The sequence below is a fragment of the Hyposmocoma kahamanoa genome, unplaced genomic scaffold (assembly GCF_003589595.1).
Source record: "Hyposmocoma kahamanoa isolate Upper Pololo Valley unplaced genomic scaffold, ASM358959v1 99879, whole genome shotgun sequence".
NCBI lineage: Eukaryota > Metazoa > Arthropoda > Insecta > Lepidoptera > Cosmopterigidae > Hyposmocoma > Hyposmocoma kahamanoa.
This window is the reverse complement of record NW_020656077.1, coordinates 2272810-2299096: the sequence shown is the minus strand read 5'-3', so window position 1 is coordinate 2299096 and position 26287 is coordinate 2272810. Positions and strand designations below refer to the sequence as shown.

The 26287-nt window shown below is 34.2% G+C and overlaps 1 protein-coding gene across 1 annotated transcript in view; it reads right to left on the bottom strand.

The window, feature by feature from the left end:
* LOC113239385 (glycoprotein 3-alpha-L-fucosyltransferase A) overlaps nt 1–24660 on the bottom strand; it is a 50686-nt gene extending 26026 nt beyond the window's left edge. The window contains exon 1 of the mRNA XM_026476369.1: nt 24432–24660. The gene's annotated coding sequence lies outside the window, so the exon portion shown is untranslated. The remainder of the gene's footprint in view (nt 1–24431) is intronic.
* Between the last annotated feature and the right edge of the window lie 1627 nt (nt 24661–26287).

Sequence of the window (26287 nt, the reverse complement as noted above, 5' to 3'; positions counted from 1 at the left end):
CGTCCTCTAAGCGTATAACTATTTATTTCATTTTTATTTTGGTACTGTCTATGATACTTAGTCTATGATTTAAGATTTCCCTGTCGTAGAGGATGGAAAAAATAATGAAAATGTTGCCCTACCTACGGAATAAACATACTAACTACCTATATCAAAATTGTACCACACAAATGGTGGATTTCTTTAGTGTTGTACCATAATCATAGATAAGTCAATATCTAAAGTTGAAACTGATTTTTGTGTTTGTAATTTATATAGTTTAATGTAATCAAAGCATAATTAATAAAACTGTAATTTAAGTATATAAAGTATACATATATAAAGTATACCAATATTCCATTTGGGAATGTCATATGAGATTTTAAAGTTATTATTTTGCAATTATAAATACTTACATATTAAGAAAAGTGAATTTGCACAGAAAAAAATGTAATTTGAGAGTATATTTAAAAAAAGAAAAAAATTATAGTCTAAATCTGGAGATTCCTACGCATTTCCAATCTCAAGATTGATATTCCAAAAGAAAAGAAATTTTTATACTGTTTCCAAATAATGTATGCTGTTTAGTATTTATGTTCTGGTATAGAATTAATTAAGCGGTGGTAGCCTAATGGTTTGACCTACTACCTCTCAAGCAGAAGGTCGTAGGTTCGAATCCGGGCTCGCACCTCTGAGTTTCTCGGAATTTGTGCGAAATTTAATTTGTCATCATTTTTATCATGAGCTTTTCGGTGAAGGAAAACATCGTCATGAAACGTGCACGTTGAAGAAGGTTCACAACACTCGGAACACGTGTGGAGTCCCCAACCCGCATTGGGCCAGGGTGGCGGACTCTTCTGAAAGGAGACCCGTGCCCAGCAGTGGGACATATAAATGGGTTGATGATGATGATGACAGAATTAATATAAGTGATTTTGATTTAGGTGAATCTTTAACATTTCCTTTTAATTTTTGAAATAAATAAAATTACTATTATAATAGTAGTAATATCACATATAATATTAATAAAACGTTTATTTGCTTAAAACGTGGTATAACAGAAGATGTAACAAGAGACAGTGCCAGTACTAACATGTTTCGCATATTAAACAACCATATATTAAACTAGGACAACAATAAAAATGTCACAAGAAATGTCTCTCGTGTCATGTCAAAATGTTACAAATTAAATTTGCCAAGAATGATTAAAATCAAGATAAAAGTTTACATTTTATTTCCTGTCAAATAATTCATTTACTTATGTCAAAAGAAATATTTTCATTTAACCACTTACTTAACTTCGTTTTAAACAGACATAAGTCTAATAATTTAATCTCGAGCTGTTCACTTGTTGGTCGCTGTCAATTTTGTTTTAAGGAACTGATAATACCTGGTAATGAGTCTTTTCAATCAACATTAAATATAAAGTTATTAACCTATAAAATGTAACGATGGAATTGCATTATCGTGAAATATATTACATGCATGTAACTATAGTTACATTCAAACTTGTATTAAAATTTGATTCTTCAAAATGAGGCGAACAAACGAAAATGGTATTTGATCCTATGTTTATATTCGGCAGTCCTATAATTTCCCACCATTCTTACTTCTTTGATTTGTAGGTAACCTTTAAAATAAAAATAATAATAAGATAATAAAAACCTCGTAGTCATTTGTTTTAATAACAGAATATCGATAATATGTATGCTTACAAGAACAACACTATCTGAAAATAATCGTTACTAACAATCATCAAAATATATTAACAAACAGGCAATCTATAGTAACCAAAGCAAAATTCGGCGAGACTTATGAATAAACTACTTCAATGAGTCTGATTTATATATATCAATATAACATGTCCTTTGGTTTCCATAGTCTAAGATTCCTGTAAAGTAAATTTTCACTTGAAAACGTCACATTTAAGCTACTGCTCGTTCACTACGCTGACTTCCCTGAGAAGAACGACCAAGAAACTCTAGGGATTGCTCTTTTCAAATAAACTTCCATATTGTAAGTATTTCCATAGCATTAAGCTATGGAAATACATTTTGAATCAAGTTTGTGTGGAATCCAGAGCCATGTCGTCTTTCGATACATCTTTATCTAACACGTAGTCTTAAATTTTGTAGTATGACTTTTCAATAAAAATATTTTTAATGTAGTTTTAAACTTAGGAAATGATAATTTTAATATATGCCCCGGAATCTTATTGTAAAAACGTATACAGTTCCTCATAAAAGAGTCGATTACCTTGTTTAAAAGATATCGTGGAGTTTGGAGTTAGCTCTAAGGTAAAAATTATGGATATCTTCTTTCTTATTGAAATATGCGGAAACGAGATGGTAATTATTATACACGTGGTGTTTTATTAATTATCTCTGCTTTACCACTTATTAAATAACCCATAAATTTATTATAAACCACAATATCATTTACCAAATTAATGTAAATAAGTAATTTAAAACTTTAAATTTATGTTCACACAATTAGCGACATTTATGAGCAATACACTGATGTAAATTAATTTTCAAAGACGCATCTGCGTCCGTCATCTTGAATGTTTGACAACCAACTAAACTATGTAAGCAATAAATACTCTTTGCAACTAAATGAAGTGTTGTGCCGGAACCGAACACCAGTGAAACACAGTGTATGTATGGAATGTCTATGTAGTAGTAAGCTATCTATGTATCTATGTACTAGTACGCTAGTACATAGATATCGTTGGACAAACCTAAGCATTTACTAAACACTTGTGGGGCTTGTGACACGATGGCAGAACTGAATGATATTTGTGTGGCAAATGGTATTTTTTCCTGTCACTCTTAGGGGCGCTCACGGACCACATGAGGCGCTGTACGTAAGTTGACATACAAATATTTCACGCGCTAGCTAACATAGGAAACTCGTGGTACATATTGTGCTGGTTATAAACCAAAGAAAAGTCGAGCAAAGCGTATTCGGATAGTTCCCATTTGTTCTTTAGAGCATTACGTGTCGTCGGATAAAATGTAACAATTTTTGGCTTATTTGCTCCATGACACAGGTAAATACTTTTTCTCAAATTTTTCTATTGAACTTGTATGTAGGTAAGATAATTGTATTGTATAAACTCTTAGAGGATGGAAAAAAAATAAACGATATAAACTATAGACAGAATACTTTTTTAGGCAACATCGATGTGACAGCCAAATTGTCAGAAAAAATTCTCATTTAGTCCGATGACGTTATATTCTTTAGAAAGAATGGGAACTTTTCTCGTTGTAAAACAGAACAGAGCACTGTGCTTGCGAATCAAATGATAAACTTTGTTTATGTTGGTCTAAAGCAATTTATTGAAAGGAATGGAAGTACACTATAATATCTCCTTCCACTTATTATTATAACACAATTTTTATCTACGGTTTTTCTTTGTTTATTTAGTTCGCGACTGATGCTACCAAGATGGTACAATACTAATGGACCCACATAAACTTCGAAATCTGGGTACCACCGGGCACTGTCAAAAATAATTATTCTGAAATAGTGAACTCACAAGGAAGCACTAAAATAAATTCGCTTAGAGTATTTCTGTTGACACGTCATTTGAAATGGAAAAAATAATGCCACAAACATTGACCTATGGTAGGTCAATGGACACTACAAAGACGTGGTCGATGCTGAAAAAAAATGCTTTTAGCTAATGTTGAGAAAAAACGCTCGCAGAAGAAAATGTCAACTTTTGTGTCTACGTGAATTCCACCTGTAAAATAACAAAAATGGAGTCTTAACATTGTTGGGCATTGTAGGTATAGCAGTATTTTCTTTCAATTCTTATACCAATAATGCTTTGTGTCGATTGAATAAAATGCATACACTATCATCTGTCGCCCATACAATCAACGTAGTCATAGTAAAACGGAAAAGTCGTAAATACCGATAAGCAGAAGAAATTGTGAAGTGACTATATTACGAGTTTTCAAATTACGTGATTACAAAACAGACCATAGTACAACCTCCATAATTCGCAACTTTCCTGACATATAAATAGATAAACATTATTCTCATAAATACATTGAAGAATTTGTAAATTAACATAAGTATGTAGTTGAAATACATTTAAACATTGCTAATAAGTATTTGCACACTAAATAATCTTCTAGTAGGTTACAATATTATTATTAAGCTGGTCACAAAAATCTTCGGCAATCCGATTCATTACGTGGACCTTTTTGTGATCGGCTACTGATTCCATGTCGAGTGTTTTGACTTCCTTGCCATATTAGAATCATAGAAAAGCTAGGAACTACTTATTCGAATAAATTATATTTAAAAAAATATAATTTCAATACTAATATGCCTGTTAATAATGTGCATCCATGTGCAATCCAAAATTATGCATTAATTTTGTATTATATATTATAAATATATCGAATAATGAGTTCCCAGATATATTATATTTTCGTGTAATTAATTAATAAGTCCTTTAAACTGGGACACTATTTATTTTATATATAAGGAAATGTTAGCACACAATTCCCCCGATGGGGCGGCGGCGGGGGGAACGTTCTAGTCGTTCAGAAACACCACACTTATCTACGTTTTATTTACCGTAACTGAATAGAGTGTTAACGTACGAAATAATAATTCTTGTATTATTAATAATTATTTCATATGTTTAATCATCTATTTCCCACGAATTTACATGTCACAATCTTAGTAAATCTGTCATCATCTGTTTAACTGCCTCTGTGGCCGAACGGTTATCATGCCGGACTGCCACGCAGAGGTCCCAGGTTCGATTCCCGGGCCAGGAGAAATATTTGTATGGCCTACATTTATTTCTCTCGTGAGTTTGGGTGTAATATGTGGTTGTCTATGTGTGTGTCCATGGCACCCGCGACACAGGGTTTCCCTAGTGCGAGGCTATGTTGATTGTGAGCGTTATCATAGTCAACCTTCGATATATATAAAAAACATAGTTCTTAAATAAGGGGGTTATGTCCAACGACATCTACGTACTAGCGTACTAGATGCGGCGTTCCATATACACACTGTTTTCACTGGTGTGCGGTTCCGGCACAACACTTCATTCGTTGCTTGTCAAACATTCAAGATGGCGGACGCAAATTAATTTACATTGGCGTGTTGTTCACATTTCGTTAGTTGAGTAATTGTGTGAACATAAATTTAAACTCGGATTACAAAACTATAAGTTTATTGTTTTGTAATCTGAGATTTTAAGTAATGTTGTGGTTTTTGATCAATTTTGATAATCGCAAAGTATTAAGCAAAATTTCATACTATCAATCTCGTTTTCGCAAGCATGTAAAACAAGATAAAAGATATCATAGAAATTTTTAAAGAAACAGAGTGTTCTGCTTACACAATAACAGTTATGTATAATATGAATAAAAAAAACTAGGCTGCATGGTCTAAAGATTTTTTTCTAAAGATCTAAAGAGCCTTTCCGTAAGTAAAAGTACATAAAAATACATTTTGTGAATTACAAGAAAAATACGTTTTGTTAATTGCAAGAAAAATACATTTTATTAATTACAATCACATTATTAATTATAATTACTTTGCGCGTCACTATGTAACAGTCAGATTAGTAAGTTTGTTAGGTAATCAAAAATTGTTTTATTAAGTACTTCTTCTTAGACCAGGTTACTCTGTATAGTACGTATTTGTAAATACATAATTTAAATTAAACTTAAGCATTGCCTGTCAACACAGAATGTAGTACCACACTCCGGTCACTCCATACAACAGTCGTAAATTATTTACCTACTACTATTACGTACAGCAAGGCACTGTCTGCACAAGCGCTAATGTATGCGTGTAGTGGCAGGGTTACCCATCATTTGCTCGCACTATTACGTTACGTGGTCAGGGCGGCAACATAGCGAAAATTCTAACGCGAATCTGTTATCTACAATTCTATTATAGAATCCTAATAATTAGACATGTTCATTAGGTATTTATATCGATATAATATTATATTTTTCACTAATTCACTAACTAGAATAAAATTGAAGATTTATTTAAAAAATATATTAAAAGCACTTAAAATGTTACATTTTGGACAGGTACCTTTAAATAAGGTAACCAAAGTATTTGAAATTGCGTGTCCAAGTTTATTATTACCAGGTTAATAATTAGGCATATTCACTACGTAATATTTATCAGCAATACAAATTGGAAATTCGAGAACCCTTGTATAGCTCACGAAGTTATGGCGTCTTATTATATTGATACAGTAAATCTGTATTATATATTACTTTGCACTAAAGAAAACAATAACTGAATGAGTCTCAGACATAAGTTTTTTTACTTACTTCGTTTCATCTTTCAAAAAACGAAAGAAACTCCTTATTTTTATCCCGTTTAAATGATTATAAACAGACGTACACAGCACAATTCACGACCATTGTAAATAGTAAGGTAAAATGATGTTATATATTAACGTACACATTTCGTAATGAATAAATGAAAACTATATTCAAATATCAAAGCCATCTTAGCGCGAAAACGGTTCGCCGACAGCCTTGTTCTCGTTCAATGTGCGGGGTGTGGTGCGGTATCTAAAGCTAGGGAGGGGCGGAGAGTGTCCGTTCTCGTTACTTATTTGTCCTCTGGTAGGTTTCTCAGAAGTCGGGTCTATCATACTGGGTGACAGGTTGAACGAGAAAAATATTATTAAATTAATTAAGAAATAAATAATTAATCCGAATATGTAAAAATATCGCCCTTAAATATAAGAAAAAAACGTGCAATTTTACAAGTACTGACACACGCTACGAGCGCGTGCCTTTCTACTTAAAGTATACTACTATTGATCCTAGCTCAGGACAGACAGAATTGAGTCCTAACGTCAATGTGTAAGATGGATCTCGCCGCCTAAGGGACATTTCTTGGACTAGCACGACTAAGACATAATTTCTTTTATAAAATATAAGTGCGCATTTGACTCCCATCTCACCTGATGGAAAGTGACGATGAGGTCGACGATGAAGCATGCACACCTAAATTACGCCTATTCACTCTCGCCTTGAAAAGACAAAAGTTATAACGTCCAGGGAACAAGTCTGCAGTCAGGGAATTCCACTCCATAGCGGTTGGCCATATAAATGTGGAAGCGTAACGCACCGTGCGAATCTTTGGAATATCCACAACATAGGAGTGGAACCCAAGCCTATGCCTAGTCCCCCGGTGATGGAAAGGCGAAGGCGGAATTAAATCGTGTAATTCCATCGCACACTCTCCGTGACATATCCTGTCAAATACCGTTAAGCACTCAACTTTACGGCGGTGCTCAAGGCTCTGCAGCTTCGCCTCCACTAATTCAGAGTCACTTATAAGCCTCTTGGCACGGTTGTCAATTGAATCAAAGTGGCCAGTTGATATGTAGCGGACCCATCCCAAAGGTGGCAGCAGTACTCCATGCACGATCGGACTTGTGCTTGGTACAACTAAAGCAACTGTCCCGGTGTAAAGTAACGCCTCACCCTGGTAAAGGATTCCAAGCTTCCTTGCTGGATTTTTGGCCATGGATTCAATGTATCTGCCGAAGTTCACATTGGTCGACAGATCTATTCCAAGTAGCTGGAGACGGTCGGCTATCGGTATGGATATATCACGAAAAGTCGGAGTTAGCTCAAAGGGACTCCGTTTTGTGGAGAATAGGCACGCCTGCGTTTTGGTAGCATTAAATTTGACAAGATTGCATTGCCCTAAGCGGAGACTGCCTGGAGTGTCAAATCTACACGGCTAACTACGGACTCTCGACAAAACTGAATTTCCTCTCCACTGACCCTTGCATTGGTCAAGTACCCATCTACAACTGTGCTGTCATCAGCATACGCAAGGGTACCTGCAATTAACATATCATTGATATGCAGCAGAAAGAGAATTGCAGGCAGTACGGACCCTGAGGAACTCTCTATCTATCGCCATATGTTCGGAAGGGTAGCCTTTTATGACCACTCGAATCGAACGTTCGCTCAAGAAATCCGAGATCCAATTGCAAAGATCCAATTGCAAATTTGCATAACATACTATGGTAAGTCTCAATATTCCTCATTTGTGTAGTGATATGGCATCGTTATGAACGTCACTGCACTCCACTGAACAACACAGTCTATACAGGTGAATATAAAACCGATATACCGCAAAATTTTTTTAGAGAAATTTATTTAAAAATAAGGCAGTTTTTTGACATATTTGAAATGGGTATCACCTACTTATTCGCCTCTTTAAATATACATCTCGTTCAATCTGTCACCCTATATAGTGACAAACTTTAATGACATTATACTCAGGGCATAATTACAACTTATGCTGCCTGATTTTATTTTGTTTGTCGATCTAATTTGTCTTTTAGTTCTGGTACCGTATAGTATAGTTAACAACGGCTGTGTTTTCAGACAAAAAATTTTGCAGACTGTAAAAAATTCAATCGAAATTTTCATGATTGTCTTGTTTCACGAGGATATTCAGCTCATGATACTGAAAAACTTTTCTACACAGGCATATTTCATACAGGGTTACTTGTAAAATACTTACTAACAATCTCGTATCTAGTATCTCGCGTCTAGTATTATGTAGTAGTATTACAATGTTTATGATGTTAGTGATATCACTTAAACTAAAACGACAACTTTTGTTCCATGACAAAACATAATAAATTTACTAAAAATAAACTTTAAAGTTTTTGTTATACTATTTGACAATGTGTACATTAGTAATAGATTAGTTAGTTGTTTAGCAACGCCTCTTGCGTTCTCCCTTTTGCTTCTGCACACAGTCATCACCGTTTAGAGCGGTCTATTTAGACATTTACGATTTAGATAGCGAATATTCGCTATTCGATTAGATAACGAAGAGAGAATCGATATACAAAAAATAATTCAAGAACATTTAACAGAAAAAATAAAAAGTTTTATTTATTACGGTATTACCATAAAAACTACACAACAAATAAAAAATCAACAACAACCAAATAAAAAGTTTAGAACAAAGCATAAAATCAACGAAATTTTAATAATTACTCCAAAAACATCACGCAAAGCTCAAAACAAAAGTACCCGCATTCAAGGTGTATGCATTCGCATTGACGCAAGGTGCTTACTAGCCGATTCGATTTATCAATTTCATGGTATAAATCTCTATGGATGCGTCAAGTAATTGGAGCAATTTATTTTTATCTTTATCGTGTCATTTTCTTTCTACTTATTAAACTGTAATTTTTATATTTAAAATTACAAGTGCAACAAATATTGTTTGTTTTAGGTCATAATATACCGATCTTTTTTTGCAAATTTACTAATTTTTTTTATAACCTGGTTGTGAGATTAATTAGAAATAGTATGGGTGGAACGTAAAAATTGTAAATGTAACAGAACCCATCCCTATTGAAATGGACTGATTTTTTTAATAATACAGTTCTGCGAGGCTGTTAGTTCTGCGAGATTATTAGTATAGTAGAGTAGAGTAGAGTTCGTTCAGGGATTAGATTAAATTATATTAATGTTTATTTGCCAGAATACAGCAAATATACAGGTCTTAAATTAAATTGGTACAATGTATTCAACCTGCAAGCAGGTGTGCAAATATATTGGAATTTATTGGTACAGGTAATTGAAGTTAATTAAAATGTCTTTGAAATATTTCGCCACGTATTTTAAAATGTTTAGGATTAGTCTTAACAAACACACAGATGTCTCTGATATACATACAGGGAAGAGGTAAGATGTTTAGTTTTTTAAATAGGGGCTTGCATGTGTCATCTGCTTTAGCGCCACAAATTGCGCGAATGCATTTTTTTTGTATTATAAAAACCCTACCTACATCTACGGAGTTCCCCCACAAGGAAACTAAAACAGTCGACTGTATCTACTACTTGATCGTTATACTGCACTTGAATCGGCAATGGATTAGAATTATGCGATCTGAACTGCATGAATTTTGTTTTGCTAATATTTATATGTAAGTCATTTGCATTTAACCATTTGATAACTTTATATAGTGCGTCATTTATTTCTTTTTCAAAGTGGTCTCTATCATAACATTTTAATATAAGAGTGGTGTCGTCTGCAAACAGAATGCTTTCCTGATCTACTGCGTTTTGAAGATCATTTATATACAGACTGAAGAGAACCGGAGCTAAAATACTTCCTTGTGGAATGCCGCTGTTTTTTGTTTTATAATCAGAATAAAACTTTTGTTTTATAAGACGCTTGTGATTGTTACAAATTTTATTTATTGTCGTACTTTGTGTCCTATCTTTCAAATAATTCTTTATCCAGTCAAATGCTGTGATTCTGATTCCATAGTTTTCTAGTTTTTTTAGAAGTTTAGAATGATTAATATAGTCAAATGCTTTGCTCATATCGAGGAAAAGTGATGCTACCGGAATTTTGTCATTGATACTTTTCGTTATAATGGTTAGAAAGTCATAGCAAGCAAGTGTTGTGGATCTTCCTTTACGAAATCCATACTGAGAGGGACGGAGAATGTTATTCTTTTATATAAATCTGTTAAGTATTATTAAGAATATGTAGAGTATTATTATATAAATCTGTTAAGTATTATTAAAGATACTTTCTCAAATATGTTCGATATAATAGGTATCAGAGTGATACCTACAGAGGGAAGTACTGCCACCGTACTTATTTCTGCCGCCAAGCCGTAATGTTAGCATTAATGCGTTCCGAAGGGTAAGGGTGCGGGTGAAATTACGGGCACATGGGACTTCTCAACTTATGTCTCAGGGTGACGGGCGAGGTGGAAGTGACACTAAGATCTTTGAGATTTACAGCTCTGAGTGGCACTGTAACTGTTATGGATAGGCGTGTCGCTTACTACCAGGTGCACGACTTGTTCGCCCCATCACTAGGTATATTAAAAAATAATACTATAATGATAGCTAACTTACAAATATGAGATGGCACAACAAGAGAAAGAACTTCATGAAAAGCTTCTAATGTATTATGGCGGGATTTTAAATAGAAAAGAGCATGGCAACTAACCCTCCGTACCTGAGATTGACACATGTCAAAAGAATTGCGTTAGGCGCGTTAGGCTTAATATTGAATCGTAATGCTCTACCGAAGGATTGTTTATTGTTACTTTCTGCTAATGTTTTTCTATTAAGTCTAAATAATTCTGCATTTATAACATACTATATCATTCATTATTGTGCGAAATTGTTTACCTGTTTCCTGTTTCACTTTTGTTATGGGGTGACACAAAAATGGACATAATATTAGCTGTGATGTTTGAAACATACGTACCAAATATGCTCCATATCTTTAGTGTGGCATCAAGCGTAAATATTTACTAAACCATTGGCTTTGGTATCTTTTTTGAACACGGTGAAATTACATCGAATTCATCAAAGCGTGATAAATTCAAAATCTATTGTTTGAATACCATTGTTGCACTGGTGTTAATTTGTGGAACAGTTAACATTTTTTTTAAAATAAATAATATAAAAAATATTTAATATAAATAAATATATATGTTTCGTTATAAGAAATAACGCTCTATAACATAATAATAATAACATAATAATAATAATAACGCACACACTCAACATAGCCCCGCACTAGGGAAACCCTGTGTCGCGGGTGCCATGGACACACACATAGACAACCACAAATTACACCCAAACTCACGAGAGAAATAATTGTAGGCCATACAACTATTTCTCCCGGCCCGGGAATCGAACCTGGGACCTCTGCGTGGCAGTCCGGCATGGTATCCGTTCGGCTACGGAGGCAGTTAAACATAATACATGAAATACTGATAAAGGAATTTAATCAATAGGGTAATAATTAAACCTGAACAAATAAACAATGGAAATAAGTAACACTTAGCGATTAAAATTATCGACATTCTTTTCGAACAATGTGTTATGAATGAGTATGAGTTTATGCCGATTACGAGTATAATGCGTAAAATCATAAAGAGATTTTTATTTGATTGTGTGAAACATGCATGTAGTTTGTAAAAAAATATGCGAATATAGGGGCCTTAACGCATTATTTAGAGGCATATTTGTTACAAGCTACATGTATGTATGTGTAAAAGTCGCGAAAATCTAAGAACTCGATTATTAATATAATAATTTAGATTGTTGAGAATATAGTGTATATTCAATATTAAATAAATAATAAGAAAATTAATGTACTAAATTGTTCTTCCGTTGGCTTTGATGTTTATGATAAGATCAATGTCAAATGAAATATAAGATTTTCGTAAAGAGAAGCTACTACTTACAGTTGACATTAAAGTAAGATTATATTAATTAGCAGACCTATGAAATTGGCTTTACCAAAGTACGAAACAATAACAACAACACCATGTCAAATTTTAGTCGTATTTCCACGAAACTTTGATCACGGGATATTTGAAAAGAGTTGACAAATAACCTTAATTGAAATCCAAATAAACTTTTCAATAAATTATGGGTTTCTGACAGATCTCTTAGTAATGGGATTGCAAAATAAATATTCCATATCGTGCTATATTTTCGATGTTTGTTACTGGTGGCGAACGAATTTGAAGGAAATTTGATAGTTATAATTTGCTTGTCCTTTGCATCCCTGATGTAAACGAGATCACAGAAGATATCTACTATTTTCATAATAATATCGCGCCGTTGCAATCCTTCTAAGTATTGTGTTATAGATCAATCGTATTAGTAGGAGTGATTGATTGAACACTATGATAAAGAATTGAATTGTTTGATTAACAATGAACCAAAGCAAGTTTTGAAATACACGCCTTGTTGTGGGGATACATATTTGTATCGATACTTCTTAGTTTATACGAAAATATTGTGATTATATTTTTTCATATAAAAAAGTCCTAAAATTGTTTAATCGTTTATTCAATTATACAGTTCAACGCATCTACAATCCATAGTATGGTATAGATTACGCGTTTCGATTAAATAACGAAACACTGGCAACTAGCGGAAAGTATTGAAAGCAAAAGAAGACAGAAATTTGGAATGTCACGAATGTGCATTACTTGAAATATGTTGAGAATTTCGTTAAAAAAAACTGTTCTAGAACTAGTAGCAGAGCTTCTTGTGAAAGTGTTCTGCCGCCAAGCAGTAATGTGAGCATTACCGCGTTCTGATTTTGAAGACAAAGGTGCTGATGAAATTACAGACACATGGGACTTGTCAACTTATGCCTCAGGGTGACGAACCCAGTGGCAGTGCCCCTCAGATCTTTGCGATTTAAAGCTCTGAGTGGCACTGCAACTGTTATGGACACGCGTGTTAGTTATCATCAAGCTCACGACTAATTCGTCCGATAACTTGATATTATAAAAATATTTTTTTTTTTTTAATGTAACGCAGTGTAAAATGTAACAGGGACGCTTGAAAATCATTGAAAAATTCAGAACAACTTTGGTTTAGAATAACAAACACAATTAACGTTGAAATCAGCTGGTAGTGTTTAACGAACGCTACAATGGAAATATGAGTCCCCGTGATAAACAGACGTTATCAATATTACCAGTACAATGGTACACGTTTGCGTTTGGGCCCTTCAATGATCTCAATTAAACTAATTTGGCGAATTTGAATTATTCGACGTGTGTTTGTACGGTGTGCAATAACTTGCACTTAGAAGTAATACTTTAACATAGCCTAGAACGCCAACACAGTGAACTTGAGACTTTCATATCTTCAAAGGATTGGATTTACTATGTAAGCATCATGAATTCTTCAATACTAATTAAAGTATTATGAAAGTGCTAAAATCTACGACGAATTACCTAGTATTATAAAAGAAACTAAAAAAAACGTATGAATTCAAAAAGTTATTTAAGTACATTTATTTCACCAAAGTAATCAAATGAGCGTAAAACACATTAATATCGTACTATTAATCTATACTTGAAAGTTACCACATCTAGTTGTTGTTGATCTGTGTAACACGTTTCACTGTTTTTGTTGGTTCAACGGCACTCTGGTTGGGATTTTATAGTAATGTTACAAATTTACTCACATTAACAAAACAAAAACTACACGATCAAATTTGTTTGTTTGTTTTTTTTTTATAGTAGCCTAATTTTTTTTTTTTCATTTTAAGAAAACAATAGTTATTACTGTTAGTGAAGAGAACAGCAAGCTTGCGTATGCAAAATATATTTTATAAATGTTTTAGTTACTCCACAAGTTCTCGTTTCAGTGAATTGTAGATTCTTACCTCAAAATGTCTTCATGAATGTGAAGCAAAAGTTATCCCAAATAGGGTAGGCATTACTGTTTCCAAATTAGTCGTAATTTACCTTAGAGTGCAAGTTTACGAAGTAGGACATGGACATAGAATAGCATTTCTGCAATTATATTACATTTTTCAGAAGGGTTAATATTTACAATACCTATGGAACTAGGTATAATTAAAATGATCTGTATGCTTTATGAGAAAGCGATTACAAAGCTATTAAAAAAAGTTGATGTGTAGGATAGACTCTTACGATACGTAGGTAAATAGAATAAACGTACTACGTGAGTCGTACGTCATCTGACCAAAAGCAAAATTAAATAAAACGGGTCATGATCCTTCGCCCTGCGGGAAAAACTTTACACTTTTTACTTTATACTTTTTTAGTGGGTAGCAGTTGAGCTCGTTGTGAAGGAGTTCACCCAGGGAAGTGCTGCCACCTTGCTTGATCATTACTACGTTCCGGTTTTGGAGGGAAGGAGTGCTAATGAAATTAATGGTACATGGGATTTGGCAACTTATGTCTCAGAGTGACGGGCGCAGAGCTGTGCAGCAACCCCTCTGATTTTTACGATTTAAATCTCTTAGCAGCACTATTATGGGCAGGTGCACGACTTGTTCGTCCCACCACTTGGCATCGTAAAAAAAACTGAAAACTAGGAGGAGAACATCACGAGTTCAAGAACCTTGACATTGACCTTTATCAGGTTTTAATGCTAAATAAAACAATAAAGCTAAATAAAATTATTGTTTATTATACGTTACTTTGCTATTTCATAGCATATTTGGTTGTAATATACAATAGATTTGAATTGTATAAATATTTTACCTTATGCAGTCATGTTTCGTGAGTTGTATTTATATAATATCATACTCATAGCATGTGTCACAGATTTTGTCAATAAATTTCATCGGCCAGCGTGTTAGCCGTGTTGGTCGTATTATACAACTTGTTCACAATGATTTTTCTCAACATTTTTTTCGCGAGATACGTTATCGTTCAGCAGCTGCTACTATCTTATTTCCTGTTAATACGCTATACATAAAAATGTACACATATGAATTGATATTGCAAGAAAAGCAAGCAAGAATTGATTTATTTTCATAATGGACGTCCTATTCTATTGGTGTAATATGTGTGGACTTGCGCAATTACAAACTACTAAGTTGCGATAAACATACTGTAGAGACAAATGGTTGAACAAATAAGCAGTTCATCTATAATTACTTTTTACTTATAAAAAGAACGGAGGTATTCAGGATGCATTTCCACCTGAGGAAGTTTTCACAATCGCTCAATTTGTTTACACAGAGCTCGATAAATTCTCTGTGAAATATGCAAACAATACCGCGAAACAAGACCATTAGATTTCATGAAAACTAAAATGTATTAGCGATTTTTTTTATATTATCAAGTGACGTGACGAACAAGTCGTGTCCCTGATGGTAAGCTACACGCCTGTCCATAACAGCTGCAGTGCCACTTAGAACTTTAAATCGCAAAGATCTGAGGGGCACTACCATTGCGCCCGTCACCCTGAGACATAAGTTAACAAGTCCCATGTGCCTGTAATGTCACCAGCACCCTTACCCTTCTAAACCGGAACGCAGTAATGCTCCCACTACTGCTTGGCAGCAGAAATACGAAAGGTAGTACTTTCCTGGACGAAATCTTTCACAAGGAGCTCTACTGCTGCTAAACAAATAATATGGAATATAATATGGAACTATAATTTCGAGCTTAGGTTCAATGACTTTATTTGGACTTTATCCTCTAGTGAAGTTCTATCTTTATAGATTTATAGGTAAAATTCACTAAATTTTCAGAGACGTTTCATGTTTTTATTTACTTTGGGACAGCGTTGTAGCAAAGTACTTTTTTTAAAAGGTAGATTAGATACCTCATGATATTAGAACAAACAATACGGCGTACTTATATGATTATCGACTTGACAGTCTTGATGAATACGTTGTAGGTTTTGACACAAACAAGCAAGCAGCCTATATAACCAATTATTGTTAGGAATATTTACAAAATAAATGTCGTAAGACTTAAACGTGGATCTAAGTTTGCTGTTCACTGATGATATTTGTTTCGCCATAACAATTTTTCGCCATTTTTATAGATTGATAATTTGTTTTATAGAGGGCGCAAACAGCGGCAACTGAATATGGGCACAATCAGGGTACTTGGAATAAATCAATCTAACTTGGATTATGCAACACACTTTGGTATGGAACGCGAAGTGAATTGTTTTCTTTGAAATATGAAATACGATTAGTAGCACAAACCAATAAATAACCCGAGAAGAGAGCACGATACAAACAAGAGTAAGTACGCGTGACGTAGTATTTTATAAAGCTTTAAATCTGGTTGTTTTAAATCAGGTTGGCATGGGCAAGATTGTCTCTCAAGTCAATATTACGAAATGCACATTTTAGGAGAATACTAATATTTATTGCAGGGTAACATCTCCCTACATTTGTAACCGTGATACATCCATACCGATAACCGACCATCTTCGGCTACTTGGAATGAACCGGTCGTCGAATTTGAACTTCGGCACATTTCACATAGGGCGCACTATAAGTTTCCGGAATAAATAAGGAAAAAGTACTATAAATGGTCAGAAATGAATTTATTGTTTCTCAAAATATTCTCCGTTAGCGTTAATGCAGTTTTTCATACGAATGAACCAATTTCGAAAACATTTATGCCACTCCTCCGTGACAATCTCTGAAACATATTTTTCATACTCTTGACAGCCTCTTCAGGTGATGAAAATCATTGACCGCGTAGCTGGTTCTTAATTTTTGGAAATAAATAAAAGTCACAAGGTGCCAGGTCGGGAATGCACGCGAGATGGCTCATAAGGTCAACGTTGTTCACTTTCAAAAATTCATATCTCAGTCTGGCCGTGTGAGAACAGGCATTATCGTGGCGCAAGATGATACGACGTTGACGGTTATTTTTACGAAGTTTGTCAATATACACAGTATCCATGGTCTAAAATGTATCCATGGTCTAAAATGCAACTCCGTAAAGTTGCCTGTTTATGGGTATTCTACAGGATATATCACAGTGAGTGCGATGGAATAGCCTGATTTAATTCCTCCTCCCACTCTATCATCGGGGGACCCACAGTGGACTAGGCGGAGGCTGACATTCCACCTCTACGTTGTGGATATTCCAAGGATTCGCACGAAGAGTTTCGCTTCCACATTTATATGACGAATGGCTAAGGAGTGGAATTCTCTGCCTCCAGACTTATTCCCAGAATATAACTTGGATCTTTTCAAGGCGAGAGTGAATAGGCATTATTTAGGTTTGCATGCTACATCGTCGATATCGTCCACCTTTCCAGGTGGGATGGAGGTCAAAACCGTATTTACTTTTTAATTTAAAAAATTCGGTGTTTCCCGTTGGTCAAATTAGGTCAGATTGATGGTCAGACTGGTCTGGCCAATTAGTTATATAAAAAGTACAGTTATGTGTGATAGACCATTTATTTTTTTGGGCAAAACATAGGAAGTTCATAGTGCCCAATTTGGCATCTTTACTATATTGTAAAGTTTTATCGAATAGTTAAATTTCTGAATTGACGACACTGTTTTGATAATATTTAACAGCAAGTAGCAACAAACAATTATTTAGCGGAATAAAATTTAGTGAGAATACAAAATTAATAACGACTATATTTAAATGAATATGAATTAGACACGAAGTAACAATTAAATTAACATTTTTATTGGAAAAACATTAAATTAAATATAATTTATTTTATCCTTACATTTTGTAGCAAATCAGAAACGGCTGAAAATTTAAAAACAATTTAACATTGATTTTTGATTGAATCCAAGTTTAATTGGCAAATTTTCTACGGAATTTACAAGAACGCAAAATAATAAGAAATTCTTTATTTCCACCACAAAAATATAACATCGGAACAGTGAACCTAATGGTTCGTACAATTTAATTTGTGGTGGCTGGAGCCTAAACTAAGATACTCTGTGATTTAGGTCAACAGGCCTCCACTTCGACTAAACGTAGCGTAGTCGAAAAGAAAAATATAATAAACAAAAACAAAACTAAAAGAAGAAGAAAGAAACAGAAGAAGAAGAAAGAATCCAAAATTATTAAAAAATTAAATGAAGTTAGTAAAATAAAAAATGTCTAAACCAAAGATATACTTGCATTGATGTGTGCGTGCGAGCGTATGTGTGTGCGTGTGCCTACGTGTGGAGTGGAGCTTTCAAAAAATAGTGTATTATTTTGGGTATATTACTACTATTCCGCTAAATGTGTGTGTGTGTGTGTATAATATTTAATCATATGGTCAAAAATAGAATAATTCACGTGTTTACAATATTACATTAGCATATATATATGAATCATAGATATATGATTTTTGTATATGCTGTGTAGTCCCATAGAGGCTTTGATCCTGAGGTATTGTACAATTGTCAAAGACAACGTAAGCTTCGAAAGATATATTAATTTACATTTAGTTTGCGCATGAATTTCAAAGAAGCTTATTATATTGTTATGGAGTAATTGCTTCTGAAAAGTATAAGTTTTAAAACAACCTTGTTTTATACTAGGAATATTATTAGATATATCAATTATTATTGTGATCAATTAAAGTAATGGCTTTATGTATGTAGAAAAAGATATCAATTAACAGTTACAAAAGAGTACATTTTTGTAACTGTCTTAATAGAAACATCTTCGATACTGACTCAATTAATCACTTTTACGTTACAGTTAGGTTATTTCTTATTTACTTCCTATATTAATAAACGAAGGCAATTGAGTGACTCACTGACTAAATCATTATTTCTAGAAATAGATTTAGTTTGTTTAGGTTGCACTAAGACGTTATTATTACAAAAGTGTTTAAATCAATAGGTAATGTAGGTGTTTATACGATACCGTTGTGGCGTAAACGTTGAACTCGGTCACGTGTCAATCGTGCGCGTATACTGGACGCACGTGCTGGTTAAACACGTACTTTTCGTTAACTCATTAAACCTTTTTATATGTAGACTTGAAGACATTTATTCATCGTATAAGTGAGCAAGTAACGAGTCCGGTGTACTAGAGCCAAGCGGCATGTCGCGACCTGATGGCAAATGCCCGGAGGGAATGACACTCATCTCTTGGAGTATGGGTCGGGCACTAGTGTGGGACAAAATGTGTGTCAACACACTTGCCCCATCCCATTTCCAGCACACCGGCAAGAGGGTTGACTCCACAGCTGAGCTGGCACAAAAACTAAAGAATAAAAGTACCAAAACCTCGACTGACTATTTATTTGCACCCTTTGTGTCGAAATTTTAGCCCGTCGGGCTCCAGCCCCTTCGTCTTCACAAGATTTTATCAAAAAAATTAATAAATAGACTGGCAACGAACACTGCTATAGGTGGAAACCTGTAATTGGCTTTATGTTTCTTTCTCTATTTTTATTAAATGGTTGAAGCTGTTGGTTTTCCATGAATAAATAAATAAATAAAATAAACGAAAACTCAAGGGTATCTAGCTACCTTACCCAAATTAGCATACGAACGCTGCATCTTGGGCACCTCGCCGCGGGGACTCAATTTTATTCATATAATTTAGTATTTAAACTTTTATTGTATTTTTAAACCTTTCCTGTCGAAATAAATAAATGAATATAAAGTGAACTATTCTGACAACAAAGTTGTTGACCTTTTGGACATTAGGCCTAAGTAAATACTTACTTACAAAAATTTGTCAGCGAAATAATGGTATAATATACAGACGGAATCAGAATTACAACTGGAGACCAATGCCAAACGACGGCAAAAAACAGGTGAATACCTTTCATATTAAGATAATTAAAACGAAGTCACTACCAATATTTAAATATAGTAAATAAATTTATATACCTAGTGAGGCTGTGGATGATGATGAAATAAATTTATATGGGATTTCTCAAAGGCGGGCCGCGCCACTGGGCCGTACTTGACATAGGACAGGGGTGAAAAGATTCTAAAATTAGACGTGTAAAATACCTACAAACAGTACTATACATGGAGTTTTATCATATCTTCGTCAATGTTACAAAATACAATGAAATTAACAATATACAGAAAAAATCTATTGTCAGCAGCCGCGTATCTAACCATTTGAGAGATCTTTTCTTTGGCCGTCCATCCAATCAAAAAGTTCCAAATTCAACATAATTCAGGTGCCTTGCCGGGTGGTTAACGGCCCTTTCGGCCCTAAAAACGCTCTTGATAATCTAAAACACTTTATAGGGTGATGAATTTAGTTTCATCTGCCTAGAGCTATATAGAAGCAAATTTGTGAATAGTGTAAAGGATATTACGTAAAAATTTAATCTCCTGGCCTAGTATCACCTTTATTATCATCTTTGCAGAAGATCCCATGCTAGGCACGCTCATCCTCGATGAATCGATCTTGGCATTCATAAACAATCAGAGTACTAATATCACCGAAATATTCGACCGTTTTTCCCAGATCAATCCCCATATGTCGTTAAATATTATACGATCCTATGCATTCGAGGTCGAATATTCCGCCGCACTCAGTAATGTCTCCTCCGGCCTTACTGATCAATACAACGGCAGCAAGATGTTTGATGGCATGACAGTCAGTGCGTGACACATGGGTAGACATCTAATAAGGACGGTCTGAATCAACATTGTAGGCCCTTGGCACGTCCACAAAAAAGTGGGTGACGTGGGCTCCATCGCGAGAACTTCAAAAGGTTCAAATCGTCAACCTCGTGTTACACCTGCGTATCCTTAGCGAAAACTTCGAATCACTGGGGGCCGCAGGCGAAATCCCTCGCTAAAGCATCCTTGAAAGTCTAGTGTTATAAGCTTATAAGAGAAATTATTCACAATAAAAAAAATATAAAGATTTCATGTATGTTTCAAGAGGGCAATAGTAGCGAATACCAATCAAGGAAAGGTAGACATTGCGTCATTTCGAAGAAATTGTTTATTATTAACAGGGTTATATTTTAAGTTTTGTAGAAAAAAGATAACTGTTTTTCATGACAGTTAGTTTTAGAAACTCAAAAAAAAAAGATTTTTTCCAGTTTCTAAAGTTTTTAAAGAGGTTAGATATATGTATACTTATAAACCATGTTAACTTAGAAAAGCAATCAATAAAATGTGTTGTCATCCGAGAGGCAATTGAGGTTGTAGCTACAAACGAGGGTAGCCAAGTAAATTAATACGGTTAAAGGAAAGCTTGGAAACGTTATTGAAGTTGATTCACGTACGGTTTCGGTGTTTAGAGCGAAGACTGAAAACATATCGTAGAAAAAAATCATTTTCGAAGTAGGAATTACTTTTACACTTATTTTTTCATATTAGATATGCATTACGATATTGTCATTTCGAAATCACGTTAGAAAGTCAAAAATGAAACTGGGTATTAATGTGCTGAGAGGATTATTACTTTAATTATTTACACATACTGGACTTTAAAATTGAGGAAACCTAAGTGTGATGCAAAACAGGTAAATGTCAAGAAAATAAAACACTTAAGACTTAGTTGGACTTTATATAGATAGGTAAATGAAAAAAATGAGTGGATTCGCTGTGCAGAATTGCTTTGCCAATTTTCATGGGTCTTTAATAACAATAGTCGCGGGTGGTAGTTATTTCTCTCATTTCTTCTCATTTGTTCAAGTCTAATCGGGCCGTAACGCGCAGGCGAAGTAGTCACAATACAAGTCGCACACACGCCGACGTGGGTATTACTAGGTATGTATGCTATTCACGCTAAGCATTTCGAGCCACTTCTGATGCTTCAGTTTCCGCTGGTAACTCATAAAGAAGTAGACAAATAATTTATCTGTAGCATAAAAAGCTTTAAAAATTTTATTTAGTTATTATATGTGGCTCATACATTTAATTGCCCCACATTTTATTTAGTACTTACAATCAATGGGGCTCTTATGCTTAATATTGATTTTGGGTATAAAAGTTTACATCTCATCAATTCATTCTTAATCAAAGAACTTTGCTCTTAAGTTTGTTTTAGTTTCTGTTTAATACTTCTGGACACGTTTGAAAGAATATGTTTTAATTTTTTCATAATGTTTCAGATTTAATACTAAATATTTTTCCTATAATTGTCACAGCTAATAGACTACAACAAAGGGGTACATAATAATAGGAAGGAAGTACCTAGTATTGCAAATTTTTTAAAACGATCGCTTTGTTAAAGCATGAATAACGTACAGACACATAAACAGAACAATTTTCGCGCAATCACTGTGTCTGATAAGGATTATATAAAATAGCTAATACCAAGGATAGTATAATTTTTCAAAGTGAAAATTTCAGGAAATTATTTGTCTACATGAGAGAAAACTTTGTGCGTAGGACCGCCGCAATGTTGTCTAATATTAATTAATTCAACTCATTTCACTAAAATTAATATCTAAAGAGAAAAATATGTATTAGCACCACCAATTTAGGGTGCAAAATAAACCAGTCAGCGTTCACTTGATTTACTTATTTTGTCACTATTAGCATAGGTATGAAATCCAATAACTGTAACATTGGTCTACATTACTTGTGAGTGTTGTGCGACAATGCTGTTCCGGTTACATTTCCCACGAAAATCTCTGACTGTTATTCCGAGACTTGACAATTATCATTTGCACTGAACATTTTTGAACATCAGTTACGTTAGTTTTTCAGGTCCTTGTGGTGTACTGCATTGGATGTCAACGTAAACCTCAACAGACACTGTTATTATTGCCGGATACTATATGTATAATAAATACAGTCAATAAGACAGTTTTGTTAATAACAAAATAAAATAATTAAATAAAAATAAAAGGCGGCCAATGACAACCGGCTACTGAATAGACCGTTTGTAGCTATCTATCTATCTATATACAGATCGCTTAATGAGAAATTCAAATTCACCTAAGTTTTAAAAAGCAGAACTTCGCTTGGCCATTATAATTTTGTTCACGCTATTTGCGAATGTTAACTGGAACGGTTTTCTGGTTTGAAGCAAAAATTTGAGGCAAAATAGGTTATAAAAGGTCACTCAGTGCAGAATACTGTGGTTTAATCACATTATGATGGAGTGTTGCATATCGATTAGGTTATTAGTGTCACAGAATGATACCCAATGGTAGCGCAAGTATATCGGTAAAGATATTATAATTGCAGTTTTTTTACCTTAAACTAATTAAAAATATTGTAATCTTTTTCACTGTTTATTAATTTAACTAGGATGACAGTTATAGAAAAAACAAAAATTGTAATGCCAAATGTTTTAAATTACCGTTAGTGATTTCGACAATTGTATTGGTAAATGTCAACTTAGTACTGTAGAAATACGCAACTCACACATAAGTAAATACATTATTTATTTATTTACCTTCCCTCATTCCTAAGAAAGTATAAGTGTGGCTTGATATTTAGTGACGTTTCACTAGAAAGCAATCGAATTCGAAGGGAGAGTTGAACACGTGCTAGAAAAGTACATCATCACATTCAGGTATCCTTTTCATTTGTAATTAACAATTTCAAACAATAACAAATACAATACAATCGCAGCGTTAGGTGGAAGTCCTAAAAAAGTAGCTATAATTTACAGATTAAAACTTCTTGTAAACACTGAAATGTTGCTTGCCTTACAGATAACCACGATTTTCCCTTGCCTTTAATATATAATACCAATACAAATTTATAATACCAATTACCACCCTCTATATGTACTTATAATTTATTTATCTTTTTGTATCAAATGGTACGCACATTAATTATGTGTTTGTATACATTACATACGAAATGAAAATCAAGAATTAACTGCTCACGCAAATAATACAGCCTTCAACACTTTTTAAAAGTTTTGTACCAATCAACAAAAACAACAACAACGATTCAATATATAATATAGGATAATATATATATTTATATATATATACCCTAGAGACGTTATTAATAAAAATAAATAAGCATAGGGCCTCTCTCATTCAAACATATAGTAATTTTAATAGTATACTATTGTAGAACACAAGTTTACGATGTTATACACTCAGGATTTAATCACTACAAGACTTTCTGTGCAAATTATATATCTGTGAATAATGAATAATTCTGTAGTTACAGAATAAATACTGTGTTACTTACATTTTTCAGAAAAATAGTAACTTTTACATCTACGTAACGAATAATACGATTACTTACATGAAAAGTGCGTGTTCTACTGATAGGCTGATAGCAAACTGCACTGCGGGCGACCTTGTAAATCGATGCGGCAGTGTGTTCGGATATGCAATTTTTCCAGAGATGCAAAGACGCTCACAGTGAAGGAAGCTAGGACATTGCATGCGGTTTAGTCGGGGTGTTTTCACAAGTACGCGCGTCGATACTTATGGCGTTGGCGGGCGAGAGGCGCGCGCTCGCCGGTTGCTGGCGGGGTATTGGCAGCCAGCGCAACTGCGCGCGCACCACCCGCTGGCGGGAGGTCAGCTCAACACCGCGCCGCCTGCCGCATATCCACGCCGCATTGACGGCAAACTACTAAACACGCGACACCCTTTGCGTGACAATGCTACTGCCAACCCACATTTAGTGTCGACACCTAATTGTATTTTGAAAACAATACTCTGTACGCACCACAACAGTAGAGTTAGCCGAGTTAACTATTTTTCAATTTGTCGATTTTTGTGTGATAGCCTACCTAGCCTAGGTCTTACATAAAGTTTACCGGAGCTGTAAGTTAAAAAAGCGTTAAACTGAAAGACCAAAGTGTGGAGTAGCTAATAAATAGTAAACTTGATCAAATTCAACTGCCTGTGTGGCCGAACGACTACCACGCAGAGGTCCCAGGTTCGATTCCCGAGCCGGAATAAATATTTGTATGGCCTACATTTATTTCTCTCGTGAGTTTGGGTGTTATTTGTGGTTGTCTATGTATGTATCCTTTATGACACCCGCGACGCAGATTCCCTAGTGCGGGGCTATGTTGAGTGTATGCGTTATTATTATAATAACTTAGTTTCAATACGTAACACAATTTGCAAGTCTCAAAATATTTTAGAGTAATATATCTAATGGCTATGCAGAGTGTAATCGTTAAGTGTGCCCAGGCGATTATTCCGTAAATTTAAGATATATTAAAAACCTATAAACTGACATCGAAAGCACGTTACCTAATGAGTAAAACGACGAATAACTTTTTTAAAAATAAAACTAGAAATACCCAAAATTTTAACGTTAAACTCTCCCATACATTTTAACATGACATGCGCAGTGATATGCATTTCATGTTTGTATTATAAATCACATGGTCATGATTACGTAACAATCATACACGTGTTGATTGATTATCTTACCACTTCAAATGAATACATACCAATTATTCCATTTAATTATACCATTATCGTTCCAAATTTATAATAAATTGAACTGGTTGCATACGACAACATACGTGTACAGAGCTTCTATTTTCTCAATGTCCCTCGGTTATCACCGGATTTCCGAATGCACACGAATATTAATTACTATGCTTAATCTGAATTTTGAACAACGTACCTACTTTATTGTTGTTTTGTTTGGATTTCCGTGTGAACTATATAGAGCTGTAAAACGATTTACCGATTTTTAAAAACATTTACTGCAGTAAATCTAGGAATTGACATGGATATCAATAAGCAAGTTAACAAAAATATAAACTGATTAACGTGTGCTTCCTTTATATAACAAAAAATGAATATTTTTCCGGTTATTAATGATTTCAAATCAGTCCGTATCTCAACGCATTTCCTCATTTGCCATAGCTTATATTAGTACGTTCGCGATCGATGAAATAATCACTTTCCGCACTACTCGAACAGGTATTTATTATAAAATTGTCCATACACGGTTCCAACAGTGGTTCAATAATCTCAGTACAGAGTACTAAAAAAACCGACCTCAAAAGTACGTGGAATTATGTCTATTTGCTAAGTTTTATTGAAAAATCCTTAAATTCGCCACTACACAGGACTTGATACTGGAGATAAAAATCGGTTCCCACTACTCAAAGTATATTGAGAGAA